Source organism: Pan paniscus, chromosome 14, assembly GCF_029289425.2.
Source record: "Pan paniscus chromosome 14, NHGRI_mPanPan1-v2.0_pri, whole genome shotgun sequence".
Classification (NCBI taxonomy): Eukaryota; Metazoa; Chordata; class Mammalia; order Primates; family Hominidae; genus Pan; species Pan paniscus.
In genome coordinates this window covers 41,416,617-41,436,625 of record NC_073263.2, presented here as the reverse complement: position 1 = coordinate 41,436,625, position 20,009 = coordinate 41,416,617, and the positions used below count along the sequence as shown (strand labels likewise).

General features: G+C 36.9%; 1 protein-coding gene and 1 pseudogene across 1 annotated transcript in view; one reads left to right on the top strand and one right to left on the bottom strand.

The window, feature by feature from the left end:
* VWA8 (von Willebrand factor A domain containing 8) overlaps positions 1-20,009 on the top strand; it is a 393,066-nt gene that overhangs the window by 21,575 nt on the left and 351,482 nt on the right. The window lies entirely within an intron of this gene.
* LOC103784151 (lysine--tRNA ligase-like) lies at positions 5,650-14,531 on the bottom strand (annotated as a pseudogene).

The following is a 20,009-nucleotide window of genomic DNA, read 5'->3' as shown; positions in this document are numbered from 1 at the left end:
TCTTGATTTTCCTGAGAATAAGTCCTGGAATGAGAAGAACAGTGTGTTAGAAAATTCTTTTGGAATTTAAAAGTGTGAAAGATTATTGAAAAATACTGAATTACTTGAGGCATGACAGTGCTATTTTATTTCTATCTTTATCAAATTTATTGTTTAGAGCACTGAGAATCACTATTATCTTACAGTAATGAAGAAATAATAAAAATCACAATGTTGAAATATGAACTGATATTCATATTTAAAATTTAATAGAATGGTAGAAATCCTGCTAAGTGGCTGATGCTTAAGACTAGAAATATTCTTAGCTGGAAATCTAAACTTCAATGCAAAACTACACAAAAGCAGTATTATCTCATCAAAGTAAAATTTCTTAATTCATTGACCACCTGAAATAATCAATATGTATAGTCTACAGGCAGCTGTCAACTTCTCTTTTGAATTGCTTCTGTCTTCACAGCATTGGGCACAGCAGGACATCTTCCCCACTGCAGCATCTAGCATCTGGCACATCATAGACCTGAGAGTTGGATTACTCTTCAGTTTTTTTTTTTATGATCTAGGTCTTGTTACCTCCTGCCTTGATCTTTATAACTTCCATTTATCATCTTAGTCCTAAGTCTCTCACCTGTAAGTGTTGAAGTGGATAAATGCTTTTTTACTTTTCTATGTGAAAACGGAATCTTAAGGCTTAGATGAATTTGGCAGTTTTCAAAAAGGGATTATTTCATGCTTTTGTGCTTGAAGTTAAACTATAGTGTATCAAAAATGGTATTTCTTCCAGGGTTTGCCTTACGAGGTTGTGCTCCAGCATAGCAAGTTTTCAATAGATAACTTTCAACCTGACCTCAGAGTTATATTTCTGCTTGCTTACATAATCTTCTTGCAGTTGGTAGACCAATTATACATGAGGCCATTTAAGGTTTACTGGACACACTGAACTCTTATCCAAGCAATTAGGGCCCACAAAGATTTATGTAAGAATTACAACATTGTGCTTTTAAATGGTGAGTTTTGACATAAAATCCACAGGAGGAGAGAATTTTTTCCTTTAATTTGTAAATAATTTTGAGGTTTGAGAAATTCATCAGTGTCATAAATGATAGCATGGAAAAACTGATTTTTGTGTAAATATAGATAATATAGAACATCATTGCAGCTATTTGTCAATTTTAGTGAATTAGTGACAAAAATTACACAAAACTTCACTGGGAAAGTGTTACCTAAGAGTCCCTTACTTAATAGAGTTAGAGCTTGGGAAAAAAATCAAAGATGCAGGGCTGCCACTACTGAAGATCTGCCTTATTTTCAATAGTTGGATTAATTGCCTTTCATTATGAAAGAATTTTCTTTGAGAAAAGGATTACCTTTGAGATTTCTTTAGATGTATTTTTTTTTTTTTTTTTGAGACGCAGTCTCACTCTGTCACTCAGGCTGGAGTGCAGTGGCGCAGTCTTGGCTCACTGCAACCTCTGCTTCCTGGGTTCAAGCGATCCTCCTGCCTCAGCCTCCTGAGTAGCTGGGACTACAGGCGCGTGCCACTACGCCTGGCTAATTTTTGTATTTTTAGTAGAGACGGGGTTTTACCATGTTGGCCAGGCTGGTCTCAAACTCCTGACCTCATGATCTGCCTGCCTTGGCCTCCCAAAGTGTTGGGATTGCAGGAGTGAGCCACTGCTCCTGGCCTAGATGTATTTTTAAGAATAGAGTCCTTAAAAGGAAGAGGCTCATCAACGTTTAAAGCCCTTGAACGTGTTCTGAAGTATCCTGTAGAGTCTCTATAGCAATCTTTATCCAGTGTGCCTACTTTTTCTTTTATCTTCTTTTTCACCAGGCACCATATTCAAGAAGGATTCAATGTTTTTGATGCATTTTATTACCTTTTTTTTTTTTTGAAAGAGACCAAGTCTCACCCTGTCACCCAGGCTGGAGTGCAGTGGCGATCTCGGCTCACTGCAACCTCTGCCTCCCAGGTTCAAGTGATTCTCCTGCCTCAGCCTCCCCAGTAGCTGGGATTACAGACGTGTGCCACCATGTCTGGCTAATTTTTGTATTTTTAGTAGAGCCAGGGTTTCACCGTGTTGGCCAGGCTGATCTCAAACTCATGACCTCAGGTGATCTGCCCACCTCGTTGTCCCAAAGTGCTGGGATTACAGGCGTGAGCTACCATGGTTGGCTGCATTTTATTACTTTTTATTTTCTGCTTAATTCCTCTTGTTGCTTTCTGCAACTTTCATTGCAGATGTATAATTTTAAAAATTAATTTATTTTTTAATTGACAAAAACTGTATATACAGTTATGTGTTGTTTAATGACAGGGTTGTCTTCTGAGAAATGCATCATTAAGTGATTTCGTTGATCCTTGTAACATCACAGTGTGTACTTACACAAACCTACATGGTATAACTGATGGGTCCAGTACTGGTCTGTGGCCTATTAGAAACAAGGCTGCACAACAGGACGTGAGCAGCAGGCAAGCGAGCAAAGCTTCATCTGTATTTACAGCTGCCCCACCTTGCTTGCATTACCACCTGAGATCCGCCTCCTGTCAGATCAGTGGTGACATTAGATTCTTATAGGAGGACAAACCCTACTGGGAACTGTGCATACAATGGATCTAGGTTGTGTGCTCCTTATGAGAACCTAATGCCTGACGATCTCTCACTGTCTCCCATCACCCCCAGATGGGACTGTCTAGTTGCAAGAAAACAAGCTCAGAGCTCCCACTGATTCTACATTATGGTGAGTTGTATAATTATTTAATTATATATTGCAATGTAATAATAAGAGAAATAAAGTGCACAATAAATGTAATGCATTTGAATCATCTTGAAACCATTCCCCTCCCCCCAGTCTATGGAAAAATTATCTTCCCTGGTATCAAAAAGGTTGGTGACTGCTGGTATAGCCTACTAAACACCTAGGCTATATGGTACAGCCTATTGTTCCTAGGGTACAAACCTATACAGCATGTTACTGTACTGAATACTGTAGATAGTTGTAACACAATTGTTACACAATGGTAAGTGTTTGTGTATTGAAACATTGAAAAGGTAATGCATTAACTACAGTGTTATGACACTATGACATCACTAGGTGATAGGAATGCTTCAATTCCAGTATAATCTTATAGGACCATCATCTAATATGCAATCCATCATTGCCTGGAACGTCATCATGTGGTGCATGACTGTATTTATGGTGTACAAAATGTTTTGATATATGTATATATTATGGAAGGGCTAAATCAAGCTAATTAACATGTCTGTTACCTCACATAGTTATCTTTTTTGTGGTGAGAACATTTAAAATCTATTCTCTTAGCCATTTTCAAGTATGCAATACATTGTTAATAACTATAGTCACTATATTGTACAATAGATCTTCTGAAGTTATTTCTCCTAGCTGAAATTTTGTATCCTTCAACCAACATCTCCCCAACGCCCTCTACTCCCAGATGTACAATTTTCGAGCTATGTAATGTGCTAAATAGGCTTCTGTGGATCCATGTGGCAATTTAGTCACCATTAAAGACATTGTTTAAATGAGAAAATGAATTCAAATAGTAAACCCTTAACTTAAAAATCACATTTTTAATGCCTATATAAAACAAATGATAGAGAAATAACACACTTAATATACAAGTATCTCATGTAAATTGATGAGAAAAACCATGTGATCCAATAGAAAATAAATGAAGGATTTAAACGGGCACAACATAAAAGAGGAAATTCAAATGAACAATAAACATGTGAACATGTGTTCTAACCCTGCTTAATAGCTAGAGAGATGGAAATTATATAGCAAGATAGCAAACTTTCATACATCACTTGGGCCAAAATTAAAAAATATCATAATGTCCAATACCTATATAGTTTCAGGGAAATGGCATTTTCATACATTGCTGAGAGAAGTATGAGTTCATATGACTTCTTTAGAAAGTAATATTGGAGTAGCGATTAAAATAAAAAGTACATCTTCTGACATTTCTTTTTTATGTTCTATCCATTATGAAAAAAATCAGTACCTAAAAAAGGATAAATGTACATATTATGTATTACAGCATTTTGGTGTTTGTGGTAGAGACAGAAAGTAGAAGCAACCTGAGTCTATCAGTGGAGGAGCCGTTGAATAAATTATTGTATACCCACATTATGGAATCTTCTGTGGCTATTAAAAAAGAATAAATTAGACTTACATCTTTGTACCTAGAGAGTGTTATAGTTAAGCAAAATAGTACAGATTTCAAAGTGGCATATAAGATATGATACCACTATTGTTAAAAAAAAAAAAACCTCGAACAATTTGAAGCACCTTTATAGGTCTATTACATGTCTGTCTGTGTTTAGAGAGAAGTGTGGGAGGAGCACTGCAGGCTCTTAACTTTGACTTCCTTGTAGGGCATTGGCTTAGGAGTGGTGCTTGAAAAAGACCATTTATATATTTTTCTTTTTGTATTTTTGAATTTTTAAAATTATAGTAAGCATGTACTACATTTGTAATTTTAAAAATAGCTAATAAAAACCTCATGTTTAAATGCAACTTTTATTAAAATAAAGAATACATCTATTATAAGTTCTAACCGCTTTTTCTATGACCTGACCCACAAAAATAAGTTCATGCTTTATGTTTAAGAAATTTGGACTCATTTTATAGGACCTGAAAATTCTTGGTTCTTTTGAGATGTGCTCATAACAAAAGTTCATTCCTTGGTTTTATTTTATGTTTGTGGTTGTCATTGTCATAAATATGACTAGCTATACTAAGCCTAACAAAGGTGCCTTCAGCAAATTATAATTTAGCAATGCCTAATACATAAGCACTTTAGGAAGCTGAGCTGCAAGTTGAACTTTGGATATTAAATTGTGATCTATTGACCAGCCACACTACCTTGAGGTATGTCACCAATCATATTGCTCCTTTCTGTGCGTGTCAGTTCTTTGCTTCCAGTATGGCTGTTATTACTTTGCAGTATGGTTTTTCAAAACATAAGAAGTATAACTTTTTGTTCCTATTACAAATATAAAACATAATCAACATAAAAACTTGGAAAACATTGAAAAACACAAAAGATAAAACCAAAATTGTCCATAAGCCTAAATAGACACTATTAATATTATAATATATGTAATTCTAATTTTTAAAAACAGTATTATTAGGTATAACTGACATGCAATACACTGCACATATTTAGAATGTATAATTTGATGTTTTTACATATGTATATAACCAGGAAACATTACTATAATCAAAATACTGATCAAATAAATTTATCTCCCCAAAAAGCTTACTTGTGCCTCTTTGTAATGTTTCCTGGTTCCTCCATTGCCTAGGAATCATTAATCTGCTTTGTAGATTTATTCGGATTTTCTAGAATTTTATATAAATGGAGTCATACAACATATATACTTTTCTGTCTGGCTTTTATCACTCAGCATAATGATTTTGAATTTTTTTCTTTCTAAGTGGTATTCCATTGTATGGATATATTACAATTTGTTTCTATATCCACATCTTGGTAGACATTTGGGTTGTTATAGGCTCTTAGAAATAAAGCTGCTCTCAACATTGATGTACAAGTCTTTGTATGGACATAGGTTTTCTTTTTTCTTGTGTAAATACCTGCATCATGCGGTAGATGTTTAACTTTTTAAGAAATGCCATTCTGTTTTCCACAGTGGTTGTATCATTTTACATTTCCACCAGCAGTGTATCAGAGTTCCAGTTCCTCCATATTCTTGCCAGCTCTTGGTGTGGTCAGACTTTTGAATTTTAACCATTAAAATAGTTATGTAGCGGTATCTCACAGTGATTTTAAATTGCATTTCCTAGTGACTAAAGATGTTAGGCATCTATTTGTGTGTTTATTTATCATCTTTATATCTTTGGTAAAGTATCTGGCCAAATCTTTGCCTACATTTTGGGTGGGCTGTTTGTGTGTTTTTTTTTTTTTGAGTCGCTTTTTCTTTATATAGTCTGGATATAAGGACTTTATCAGATATAAGATTTGCAAATATTTTATTCTAGTCTATGGCTTATCTTTTTATTCTCCTAATAGTGTTCTCTGAAGAGCAGGAGTTTTAAATTTTAATGAAGTCCAACTTATTAAGTTTTTACTTTTATGGATTGTGCTTTTGGTGTCACCTAAGAAATCCTAAAAAATCTTTGTTAACCGAGGGTCACAAAGACTTCTTTTCTCATTTTTTTCTAGATGTAGTTGTACTTGTGCATTTTACATTTGTGTCTGTCATCCTTTTTTGAGTTAATTCTTGTATGTGGCATAGGGTATGGGTCAAAGTTTATTTTTTGCATATGGATATCCAGTTATTTCAGCTCCATTTCCTGACAAGACTATCCTTTCTTCACTGAATTGCCTTTGTAGTTATGTCAGAAGTCTGATGTCTGTGTGTATTGTGAGTCTGTTTTTAGACTCTGTTCTGTTCCATTGATCTATTTTTCTGTCTTGACATCATTGCCTCACTGTTTTGACTACTGTAGCTTTACAATTAGTCTGGAAATCAGATAATGTTAGTTCTCCATCTTTGTTCTTTTAAAAAGTTGTTTTGGTTATTCTAAGTTCTTTGCATCTATATGTGATTTGTAATCAACTTGTCAATTTATAAAACAACAAAAAAGCCTGCTGGGATTTTTAATGGGGATTGCATTAAATCTGTAGATCATTTTGGAGATAATTGCTATCTTAATATTATTGAAACTTCCAACTCATGAACAAGATATATTTCTCTATTTAGATCTTTAATTTCTGTCAGCAATGTTGTATTGTTTTCAGTGTACGGGTCTTGCATATGTTTTGTCAGCTTTATGCTTTGAGTATTTCATACTTTTTGATGTTATTGTAAATGATATTGTCTTTTTAACTTAAACATAGAAGTACAGTTGATTTTTGTATACTAATCTTGAATCTTGAGGCCGTGCAAAACTCGCTTATTAGTTCTAGAGCTTGTTTTTGTAGATTGCATCACATTTTCTATATAAACAATCATGTCCATAAATAAAGACAGCTCTACTTTTTCCTTTCCAATCTGGATGTTTCTGATTTCTTTTATGTGTTTACCTTATTGCACTTGCTAAAATCTCTTTAATATGTAATTTATTATGTGAAACATTAAAATATGTTGAATAGAAGTTATGAGAGAGAACGTCTTATTCCGGATGTTGGGGGAAAGGATTTTTAGTCTTTCATTTTTAAGTAGGTTAGGTAAAGGTTTAGATGTTCTTTATCAAGTTAAGGACGTTTTTTTCTATTCATAGTTTGCTTAGAGTTTTTAATCTGGAAGAGATGTTGGATGTCATCAAGTGCTTTTTCCGTGTCTTTTGATATGATCTTGTGTTTTTTTCCTTTTTCTTTTTTGTTTATTAATGTGGTGAATTACATTAATTGATTTTCAGATGTTAAGCTAACTTTTCAACTTCTCATTCCTGGGATAAGACCCTCTTGGTAACAATGTGTGAGTCTTTTTATATATTATTGGACTCAGTGTGTGAACATTTTGTTTAGGATTTGTACATCTCTATGAGGGATATTGATCTGCAGCTTTCCTTACTTGTCATGTCTTTGTCAGATTTCGATATGAGGGTAATACTGACCTCATAGAGTGAATTGGGAATAATTTCCTCCTCTTCAATTTTCTGAATGAATTTGTATAAAATTGATATTTTTTCTTAAATGTTTGGTAGAATTCATCAGTGAAGCCATCTTGGCCCAGGGTTTTCTTTTCGGGAGGTTATTAACTGTAAATTCAGTTTCTTTCATAGATATAGTCATTCAAGTTATCCCTAATTGTGTCAACTAAGAAAGGAGCTGACTCTTTTAAGGACTTTGTTCATTTCTTCTAAGTTGTGGAATACATTAGCATAAGTGTTTTTTTTTTTTTTTAACAATATCCACTTATTATCCTTTTAGTATCTGAAGTATCTGTATTTTCTGTCTGTCTGTCTCTCTCTCATTCATGATGTTGGTGAATTGTGTCTTCTCTCTCTTAATAGTCTGACCAGAGGTTTGTCAATTTTATTGTTAGTCTCAGAGAACAAGCTTTTGGTTTCATTCATTTTTCTTTGTGTTTTTGTTTTCTATTGCATTGATTTTTAAGCTATGATGAATATTATTTTCTTTCTTTGGGTCTCATTTTCTCTTCTTTTTCTAGTCTTTTAAGGCAGAAGCTGAAGCCATTAATTGGAAACACTTCAGTTTTCTCAGGATAGGCAATTAGTGCTGTAAAATTTTCCCCAAGTACAGCTTTAGTGGAATGCTAAAATTTTTGATACATTGTTTTCACTTTCATTCAGTTCAAAAAGCTTTGTAATTTCCCTTTTAATTTCTTCTTTGCCCATGTGTTAGTTTTTTTTAAAATTTTTTATATGTAACATATAACATGATGTTATGGGATATATATAGATAGTAAAATGGTTACTATGGTGAAGCAAATTAACATATCCATCATCTCACATAGTTACTCATGTTTTTTTTGGTTTGGCAAAAGCAGCTAAAAACTACTCATTTAGGAGGAATTTCAGTACAATTTCACAGTACAGTTTTATTACTTATAGTCCTCATATTGTACATTAGATCTCTAGACTTGGTCATCTTACATATCTGCTATTTAAATACTCTGACTTGTATCTCCCCATTTCCTACCCACCCCTACCCCTGGTAACCAATGTTTTTTTTCTGTATCTCTGTATTTTTGACTCCCCCTGCACCCCACCGCCCCAACCAGATTCCACATGTAAGTGAGCTCATGTAGGGGTTTTTTTTTTTTTTTTTTTTTAACCCTGGGTCTGGTTTATTTCTCTTAACATAACGTCCTCCAACTTCATTCATGTTGTGGCAAGTGGTAAGATTTCCTTCTTTTTAAAGGCTGAATAATAAATATTCTTTTTTTTCCCCCCCGAGACGGAGTCTCACTCTGTCGCCCAGGCTGGAGTGCAGTGGTGCAGTCTCGGCTCACTGCAACCTTCGCCTCCCGGGTTCAAGCGATTCTCCTGCCTCAGCCTTCTGAGTAGCTGGGACTACAGGCGTGTGCCACCATGCCCATCTAATGTTTGTATTTTTAGTAGAGACGGGGTTTCACCATGTTGGCCAGGATGGTCTCAATCTCTTGACCTCGTGATCCGCCCGCCTCGGCCTCTCAAAGTGCTGGGATTACAGGCGTGAGCCACCGTGCCTGGCCTAAATATTCTATTGTATAGATATACAAGCTGACCATCCCTTATCTGAAATGCTTGGGACCAGAGTTATTTTGGATGTCAGATTTTTAAAAATTTTTGAATATTTGCTTATACATAATGAGACATTGCGGGGATGGGACCCAACTCTAAACATGAAGTCCAGTTGTGTTTAATGTATATCTTATACACGTAGCCTGAAGGTAGTTCTGTTTTTCCCTTGGGGATGCTGAGTAAATTGGGTGTTGAATGCCTGCTTTTTGACTGCGACCTATCACATGCAGTCAAATGTGTGGAATTTTTCACCTGTGGTGTCATGTCGATACTCAGAACATTTCAGATTTTAGAGTATTTTGAATTAATGATTTTGGGATTAGAGCTGCTCAACCTGTATCATGGTTTCTTTATTCATTTATCCATTGACATTTTGGTTGTTTCCGTATCTTTGCTATTGTGAATAGTGCTTCAACGAACATGGAGTACAGATATCTTTATGAGGTGATTTTATTTCCTTTGGGTATATATCCAGAAGAATTGCTGAGTCATATAGTATTTCTAGTTTTAATTTCTTTAGAAATGGCCACATTGTTTTCCATTATGGCTGTACCAATTTACATGTCTACCAACAGTGCGCACTCTTTTCTCCATACCCTTGCCGACATTTATCTTTTGATTTTTTGATAATAGCCGTGCTAACACGTGTGAGGTGGTATCTCATTGTGGTTTTGATTTGTATTTCCCTGACTCCTGATTTAATGATGTTGAGCACCTTTTCATATACCTGTTGGCCATTTTTATACCTTCTTTGGAGAATTCAAATCCTTTGCCCATTTTTAAATTGGGTTGTTTTTCTACTATTGAATTGTATGAATTCTTTATAAATTTGGATATTAGCCCCTCACCAGATATATGGATTGCAAATGTTTTTTTCCTAATTGATAAGTTACCTTTTCATTTTGTTGATTGTTTTCTATGCTGTGCAAAAGATTTTCAGTTTTATGTAGTCTCACTTACTTGTTTTTGCTTTTGTAGTTTGAGCTTTTGGTTGAGATAATAAAAAAGAAATCATTGCCAAGGCCAATGTCCAGGAGCTTTTTTCCTAGGAATTTTATATTTCAGGTCTTACATTTAGAGTTGATTTTTGTATATGGTATAGGTTAAAGGTCTGATTTCATTCTTTTGCATGTGGAAATCCAGTTTTCTCAGCACCATTATTGAAGAGACTATCCTTTCCCCATTGGGTCCTTGATGCCCTTGTCAAAAATTGGTTGACTGTATATGTTTGAATTTATTTCTAGGCTCTTTATGCTGTTATACTGGTCTATGTGTCTGTTTGTTTTGTTTTGTTTTGTTTTGTTTGCCAGTATTATACCTTTTTAAAAACTGATACATACTAGTTGCACATATTTCTGGGGTAAGTGTGATATTTTGATACACACATAATTTGTAACACAGGGCTGAGTGCTGTGGATCATGCCTGTAATCCCAGTACCTTGGGAGGCCAAGGCAGGAGGATTGCTCTAGCCCAGGAGTTCAAGATCAGCCATGGCAACATAGTGAGGCCCTGTCTCTATAAAAAAATTAATTAGCTGGATGTGGTGGCACACACCTGTAGCCCCAGCTACTTGGGAGACTGAGGTGGGAGGATTGCTTAAGCCTGGGAGGTTGAGACTGCAGTGAGCTATGATTGTGCCACTGCACTCCAGCCTGAGTGACAGAGCGAGACCGTATCTCAAAAAAAAAAAAAAAAAAAAAAAAAAAAATTAAAGTCAAGAAGTGTGATGTTTCCAAGTTTGTTTTTCTTTCTCAGAAATGTTGGCTATTTGAGATCTTTTGTATTTTTATACATATTTTAGGATTGTTTTTTCTATCTGTGAAGAATGCCATTGGGATTTTGAAAGGTATTGCATGGAGTCTGTATACTGCTTTGGATAGTATATACATCTTCACAATATTAATGGACATGGGATAGTTTCCATTTATTTGTGTCCCTTATGTTCCTTTTTATTCCTGAGGCATCTGTTGTAATGTCTTTACTTTCACTTTTTATTTATTTGAGTCTTCTCTTTTTTTTTTTCCTTAAACAAGCTGAAGGTTTATCAGTTTTATTTTTTCAAAAAACCTCTTAGTTTTGTTGATTCTGCCTATGGCTTTTCTGTTTTCTATTTGATTTATTTCTGTTATGATGTTTATTTCCTTTCTTCTGCTAACTTTGGGTTTATTTCTTTTTTTTGAGTTCTTGAGGCATAACATTAAACTGTTCAGAATCTTTTTAATGTAGGCATCTATTGCTATAAACTTCGCTCGTAGAACTGCTTTTGCTGCATCCCACAGGTTTTGGCATGCTGTGTTTCCATTGTCATTTGTCTCAAGATATTTTAAAATTTCCCTTTTGGTTTCTTCTTGGCCCACTGGTTGTTCAAGAGCATGTTGTTTCATTTTCACATATTTGTAAATTTTCCAGGATTCTTCCTGTTACTGTTTTCTAGTTTCATATCATTATGATCTGAAATGATACTAGATATGATTTTGGTTTTCTAAATTTGTTAGGGCTTGTTTTCTGGCCTAACATGGACAATTTTGGAGACCATTTCATGTATGCTAGAGATAAATGTGTATACTGCTGATGTTGGATGAAAAATTTCAAATATGTCTGTTAGGCTTATTTGGTCTAAGGTGCAATTCAAACTCAGTATTTCCTTATCAATTTTCTGTCTGGTTGATATATCCTTTGTTGAAAATTGAGAATTGAAGTCCTCTATGATTATTGTATTGCTCTTTATTTATCTCTTCATGTCCATTAATATTTGCTTTAATGTATTTAGGTGCTACAGTGTTGGGTGAATATATATTTATAATTGTTATGTTCCCTTGAAGAATTTACTCCTTTATTATTAAATAATGACCTTCTTTGTCTCTTGTGACAGAATTTGACGTGAAGTCTATTTTATTAGATATTAGTATAGCCATTCATGCTTTCTTTTGGTTACCATTTCCATAGAATATCTTATCTTCTTCCATCCCTTTACATTTGGCCTGTCTGTCCTTAAAGCTAAAGTGAGTCTCTTGTAGGCAGCATATAATTGAATTCCCCGCTTTTTTTAAATCCATGCAGCCACTCTTAGATAATTTATTTACATTCAAGATAATTATTTATAGGTAAGGACTCACTGTTTCCATTGTGTTATTTGTTTTCTGGCTGTTTTGTAGATCCTTTGTTCCTTTCTTTCTCTGTTGTTACCCTCTGTGATTTGATGATTTTCTATAGAACTATGCTTTGATTTCTTTCTCTGTATTGTTTTTGTATCTGCTATACTTTTTTGTTTTGCAGGTACGATGAGGCTTACATAAAACATCTTATAGTTTTTTTTTTTGAGAGGAAACAAATGGTTTATTTGGTAACAAGGAATAAAAAGAAATTCTTAATTCCTTGTCTCTCTTCTGATGGCTGAATGGAACTGTGGTAGTCAAATGGAAAGCAACACACAAGAATTCCCTTGCAGACCTTGATCTTTTGCAGATGTGCAAAGATGCTTGACTTATACAACTTGCAATTATTATTTTCTAGACAGAAGTGCCAGCTGTTGTGCTTTCCAGCGTATCAGTGGTTGCTACATTCTCCTTGTCTTTGGGTTTTATAGCAGGAAATAGAAGTACTTCCTTGATGTTGTTGGAATCTTTTGAGAAAAATGGTGACTCGGTCAATGCCCATGCCCGTACGTATTCCAGGGCGGTACAGAAGTTTTCATCTATGAAATGGCCTCATCATGACCTGTGGCCTTGGCTTTGGCCTGTTGTTCAAAAACCCGCTGCTGTGGCACAGGATCATTCAGCTTAGTTTAGGCATCGCTTATCTCTTTCTTCATGACAAGCAGCTCAAAGTGCTTGGACAGATTCTCTTCAGAGCGGTGCCATTTGCCATAGCGCTCATTATCTGTGGATGATCACAGATTAATGTAGGATTGATGCAAATCATTTCCAGGAACTCCCCTACAAGCTTGTCAAGGAGCTTGGCTGTGGTCCAAGGTAGAGGGCATTCAACAGCTTTTGCCACACAGATATCATTAAGAAGTTTGCAAGTTTCATCAGTTTCAAAGAGGTTAGTTTCTGGCAGCTTTACCCCCAGGGCTTTCTCAAGTTCTTCTACCATGCTGATTCTCTGGAAGGGTGGGGTGAAGTCAGTATCATAGGCCTGGCCCTATGGGCCATCTGGGTGGTAGCTGACCTTGTAACTGCCTGTAATATGCTTTACCATCCCTGAAACCATCTTCTCTGTGATTTCCAAGAGATTATGGTAGTCTGCATAGGCCATATAGAACTCACAGGTGGTGAACTCAGGATTGTGCCTCAAATCAATCCCTTCATTCTGGAACTGGCATCCAGTTTCATAAATCTGCTTGGTGCCACCAACCACTAGCATCTTATGATAGAGTTCCGGAGCAATTCTCATGTCCAGCTCGTTGTCATAAGTGATGAAAAGCTTGGCCACAGCTCCCCCTGGGATGATGTTCACCATGGGAGTTTCAATCTTTAGGAATCCCAGTTCATCCAAGAAACTTCTTATACATGTGATGATCTTAGAGCAGATGATAAATTTCTGCCTCACAAAATCATTTAGTATCAAGTCCAAGTATTTCTGACGATACCTTGTTTCCTGGTATTTGAGGCCACAGTGAAGATGAGGTAACATATGCATGCGGGGAGACAGCAGTGTGATCTCATAAGGAATGATGCTTAGCTCACCCTTCTTGGTTTTCCCAGGGTTCCCCTGAACTCCAATTATGTCACCTTGATGCAGTTTCTTATTAATATGAATAAATTCTTCTGATTTATAATTTCTGGGATTCACCATGACTTGCAACTTGACCCCCTCTCCTTGAAGGTCATAGAAGATGAACTTTCCCTCAGAAGCTCTTTTAGCATGGATCCTACCTGCCACCTTTAAGGTGACATCATTCAGGTGACCCCCAGGCTGCTGGTGACTATATTCTTGGATGAAGTCATTGAATGAGATGTCTGCATGGAACTTGTGTGGGTATGGGTGTTCCCCATTGACATTCAGTTGATAAACTGCCTGACTGTGGATCTTGTAGTGTTGATTTGGGTCCAGGCTCTTCTCCTCAGTACCCACACCACTGTCAGTGGTATGGTTGGTGACAGCAGCTGTGGCCTGGTTTAGCTTTCTCACTGAGTTCTTTCTGCTTGGCCTCCTTCTCTGCCACTTTCTTCTTGGCTTTCAGGGATCTCTTCAGCTCATTCTTGCTCAGTTTTGGCTTGCTGCCATCCACTTTCACCTCAGCCCCCTGTACCACTGCCACCTTTCCAGAAGGCTCCACCCAAAAGTCCATCTTATAATTGACTATTTTAAGCTGATAACAACTTAACTTCTGCCACATAAAAACTCTAGACTTTTACGCACTCCTCAGATTTACATCTTTTTATATTGTATGTTCCTTAACAAGTTATTTTAGCTTTAGTTATTTTTGACTGAATTGACTTTTAACCTTCATACTAGAGATATGTATGATTTACACACTGTTTACAGTATCGGAGTATTCTGGATTTGATTATGTATTTACCAGTGAGTTTTATACTTCAATATGTACTCATAATATTAATGACCATTCTTTTATTTCCACTTGAAGAACTCCCTGAAGCATTTCTTGTAAGGCAGGTCCACTGGTGATGAATTCTCTCAGTCTTTGCTTATCTGGGAAATACTTTATTTCTCCTTAATTTCTGAAGGACAGTTTTTCTGGGTGTAGTATTTTTGACTGGCAGTTTTTTTCTTTCAGTACTTTGAATATATTTTTCCATTCTCTCCTGGCCTGCATGGTTTCTACAGAGAAATCTAATAGTCTAATGGGAATTCCTTTATATGTGACTTGATGCTTTTCTTTTGCTGCTTTTAAAACTCTCTGTCTTTGACTGACAGACTAATTATAATGTACGTTGGAGAATACCTTATTGGATTAAATCTGTTTGGAGACTTTTAAGCTTCATGAATCTGATGTCCATATATCTTCCAATACTTGGGAAATGATGAGTTAATGGGTGCAGCACACCAACATGGCAAATGTATACATATGTAACTGACTTGCACGTTGTGCACATGTACCCTAGAACTTAAAGTATAATTAAAAAAAAAAAAGTGCTTCAGAGAAACAGACCTCAGCTTTGTGGGAGAACTGTATCCACTTTTGCCTTGGAAAGTGAACCAACACCTCAAGTCATAGTGTTTCAGTAATTTTGTAAGACCCCGGGCCTAGGAATTCTGGACCTCAGCATTTATTTCATTAAATAAGCTTTCTGTCCCTGTCTTTGTCTCCTCTCCATCTGAATATCCCATAATGTATTTGTTCACTTAGTAGTGTCCCATAAGTCCCATGGGCTGTCTTCACTCTTTTTCACTCTGTTTTCTTTTTCTTTCTTTTTTCTTTTCCTTTCTTCCTTCCTCCCTTCCCCCCGCTTTTCCTTCCTTCATCTCCTCTCCTCCCCTCCCCTCCCTTCCCCTCCTCTCTTCTCTCCTTCTGTTTCTGTTTCTGTTTCTTTTGACTGGGTAATTTCAGAAGAGCTATCTTCAAGTTCAGATATTTTTGGTTTTGCTTGATCTCATCTATTTTTGAAGCTCTGTCTTGTATTTTTTATTTCATTGACTGCATTCTCCAGTTCCAAGATTTCTATTTGGTTCTTTTTTATGATATCTGTCTGCTTGTTGAATCTCTGAGGTTATAAATTGTTTTCCTGATTTCATTGAATTTTCTATCTGCATTCTCTTATATCTTGCTGAATTTCCTTAAGATTGTTTTTTTGAGTTCCTTTTTAGGCCATTTGTAAATATCCATTTCTTTGGGGTCAGTTACTGGGGAATTATTATGTTCCTTTGGTGGTGTCATGTTTATTTGCTTTTTCGTGTGTGTGTGTGTGTGTGTGTGTGTGTGTGTTTGTGTTCTGATGCTGATTTCTGTGCATTTGATAGAGCAGTCACCTCTTCCATACTTTACAGAGTGGCTTTTTTAGGGGAAGACTTTCACCTGCAGATGGGCCTGAAGATATTGGATGGGCACGTTGGAGCAGTGGTGTAGTGTCTGTGCAGCTACAGCTTCTTTAGTTATGATCAATTTCAGCAATGACTACAGGTGTCTTGGTGGTCTAGGCTGCAGGAGTTTGTGTTAGTGATGATGGCAGCATAGGTTATTAGGGTTCTCAGTGGCCAGAGCTTCAGGGATCCTCCTGTTCTTGTCTTTCCCACAATGGAGAGTCTTGGATGAGGGTATCTCTCTTGATGTCTGGTCTGACACAGCCCACAGGCAGATGCAGCTGCACGGGGATCTGGGGCACAGGTCTGGAATTCCTAGGCCCGGGGTCTTACAAAATTACTGAAACACTATGACTTGAGGTGTTGGTTCACTTTCCAAGGCAAAAGTGGATACAGTTCTCCCACAAAGCTGAGGTCTGTTTCTCTGAAGCACTTTTTTTTAAAAATTATACTTTAAGTTCTAGGGTACATGTGCACAACGTGCAGGTTAGTTACATATGTATACATGTGCCATGTTGGTGTGCTGCACCCATTAACTCATCATTTACATTAGGTATATCTCCAAATGCTATCCCTCCCCCCTACCCCCACCCCACGGCAAGCCCCGGTGTGTGATGTTCCCCACCCTGTGTCCAAGTGTTCTCATTGTTAATTTCCCACCTGTGAGTGAGAACATGCGGTGTTTGTTTTTCTGTCCTTGTGGTAGTTTGCTCAGAATAATGGTTTCCAGCTTCATCCATGTCCCTACAAAGGACATGAACTCATCCTTTTTATGGCTGCATAGTATTCCATGGTGTATGTGTACCACATTTTCTTAATCCAGTCTATCATTGATGGACATTTGGGTTGGTTCCAAGTCTTTGCTATTGTGAATAATGCCGCAGTAAACATACATGTGCATGTGTCTTTATAGCAGCATGATTTGTAATCCTTTGGGTATATACCCAGTAATGGGATGGCTGGGTCAAATCATATTTCTAGTTCTAGATCCTTGAGGAATCACCACACTGTCTTCCACAATGGTTGAACTAGTTTACAATCCCACCAACAGTGTAAAAGTATTCCTATTTCTCCACATCCTCTCTAGAACCTGTTGTTTCCTAACTTTTTAATGATCGCCATTCTAACTGGTGTGAGATGGTATCTCATTGTGGTTTTGCTTTGCATTTCTCTGATGGCCAGTGATGATGAGCATTTTTTCATGTGTCTGTTGGCTGCATAAACGTCTTCTTTTGAGAAGTGTCTGTTCATATCCTTCACCCACTTGTTGATCGGGTTGTTTGTTTTTTTCTTGTAATTTTGTTTAAGTTCTTTGTAAATTCTGGATATTAGCCCTTTGTCAGATGGGTAGATTGTAAAAATTTTCTCCCATTCTGTAGGTTGCCTGTTCACTCTGATGGTAGTTTCTTTTGCTGTGCAGAAGGTATTTAGTTTAATTAGATCCCATTTGTCAATTTTGGCTTCCGTTGCCATTGCTTTTGGTGTTTTAGACATGAAGTCCTTGCCCATGCCTATGTCCTGAATGGTATTGCCTAGGTTTTCTTCTAGGGTTTTTATGGTTTTAGGTCTAACATTTAAGCCTTTAATCCATCTTGAATTAATTTTTGTATAGGGTGTAAGGATGGGATCCAGTTTCAGCTTTCTACCTGTGGCTAGCCAGTCTTCCCAGTACCATTTATTAAATAGGGAATCCTTTCCCCATTGCTTGTTTTTCTCAGGTTTGTCAAAGTTCAGATGGTTGTAGATGTGTGGTATTATTTCTGAGGGCTCTGTTCTATTCCATTGGTCTATATCTCTGTTTTGGTACCAGTACCATGCTGTTTTGGTTCCTGTAGCCTTGTAGTATAGTTTGAAGTCAGGTAGTGTGATGCCTCCAGCTTTGTTCTGTTGGCTTAGGATTGACTTGGCAATGCAGACTCTTTTTTGGTTCCGTATGAACTTTAAAGTAGTCTTTTCCAATTCTGTGAAGAAAGTCATTGGTAGCTTGATGGGGATGACATTGAATCTATAAATTACCTTGGGCAGTGTGGCCATTTTCACGATACTGATTCTTCCTATCCATGAGCATGGAATGTTCTTCCATTTGTTTGTGTCCTCTTTTATTTAGTTGAGGAGTGGTTTGTAGTTCTCCTTGAAGAGGTCCTTCACATCCCTTGTAAGGTGGATTCCTAGGTATTTTATTCTCTTTGAAGCAATTGTGAATGGGAGTTCACTCATGATTTGGTTCTCTGTCTGTTATTGGTGTATCGGAATGCTTGTGATGTTTGCACATTGATTTTGTATCCTGAGACTTTGCTGAAGTTGCTTATCAGCTTAAGGAAATTTTGGGCTGAGACAATGGGGCTTTCTAAATATACAATCATGTCATCTGCAAACAGGGACAATTTGACTTCCTCTTTTCCTAATTGAATACCCTTAATTTCTTTCTCCTGTCTGATTGCCCTGGCCAGAACTTCCAACACTGTGTTGAATAGGAGTGGCGAGAGAGGGCATCCCTGTCTTGTGCCAGTTTTCAAAGGGAATGCTTCCAGTTTTTGCCCATTCAGTATGATGTTGGCTGTGGGTTTGTCATAAAAAGCTCTTATTATTTTGAGATACATCCCATCAGTACCTAATTTATTGAGAGTTTTTAGCATGAAGGGCTGTTGAATTTTGTTGAAGGCCTTTTCTGCATCTATTGAGATAATCATGTGGTTTTTGTCTTTGGTTGTGTTTGTATGCTGGATTACATTTATTGATTTGCATATGGTGAACCAGCCTTGCATCCCAGGGATGAAACCAACTTGATCATGGCGGATAAGCTTTTTGATGTGCTGCTGTTTTCGGTTTGCCAGTATTTTATTGAGGATTTTTGCATCGATGTTCATCAGGGATATTGGTCTAAAATTCTCTTTTTTTCTTGTGTTCTCTGCCAGGCTTTGGTATCAGGATGATGCTGGCCTCAAAAAATGAGTTAGGGAGGATTCCCTCTTTTTCTGTTGTTTGGAATAGTTTCAGAAGGAATGGTATCAACTCCTCTTTGTACCTCTGGTAGAATTTGGCTGTGAATCCATCTGGTCCTGGACTTTTTTTGGTTGGTAGGCTATTAATTATTGCCTCAATTTCGGAGCTTGTTATTGGTCTTTTCAGGGATTCAGCTTCTTCCTGGTTTCATCTTGGGAGGGTGTATGTGTCGAGGAATTTATCCATTTCTTCTAGATTTTCTAGTTCATTTGTGCAGAAGTGTTTATAGTATTCTCTCATGGTAGTTTGTATTTCTGTGGGATCGGTGGTAATATCCCCTTTATCATTTTTCATTTCGTCTATTTGATTCTTCTCTCTTTTCTTCTTTATTAGTCTTGCTAGCGGTCTATCAATTTTATTGATCTTTTCAAAAAACCAGCTTCTGGATTCATTGATTTTTTTGAAGGTTTTTTTTGTGTCTCTATCTTCTTCAGTTCTGCTCTGATCTTAGTTATTTCTTCCCTTCTGCTAGCTTTTGAATGTGTTTGCTCTTGCCTCTGAAGCACTTTCTAACAGCTTACACCCAGGGGGCAGGAATATAGCTGTGGCTCTGACCGTGGAGGGCAGTGTGCAGAACTGGCATGGCTCCAGGGAAGAAGGGGAGCCTCAAAGGTTCAGGCCCCAGGGAATAGGGCACAGCTACAATTTGGGACCTAGAATCAACAGGGCACAGTGGCAACTTGAGCCTGGGAGATGAGATGTCACACACTAATTACTCTTGATGCTGGGATGGTGACACTCAGCAATAGCCCAGGTTCTGTGCAGCCAGGTGCAGCACTGTCAA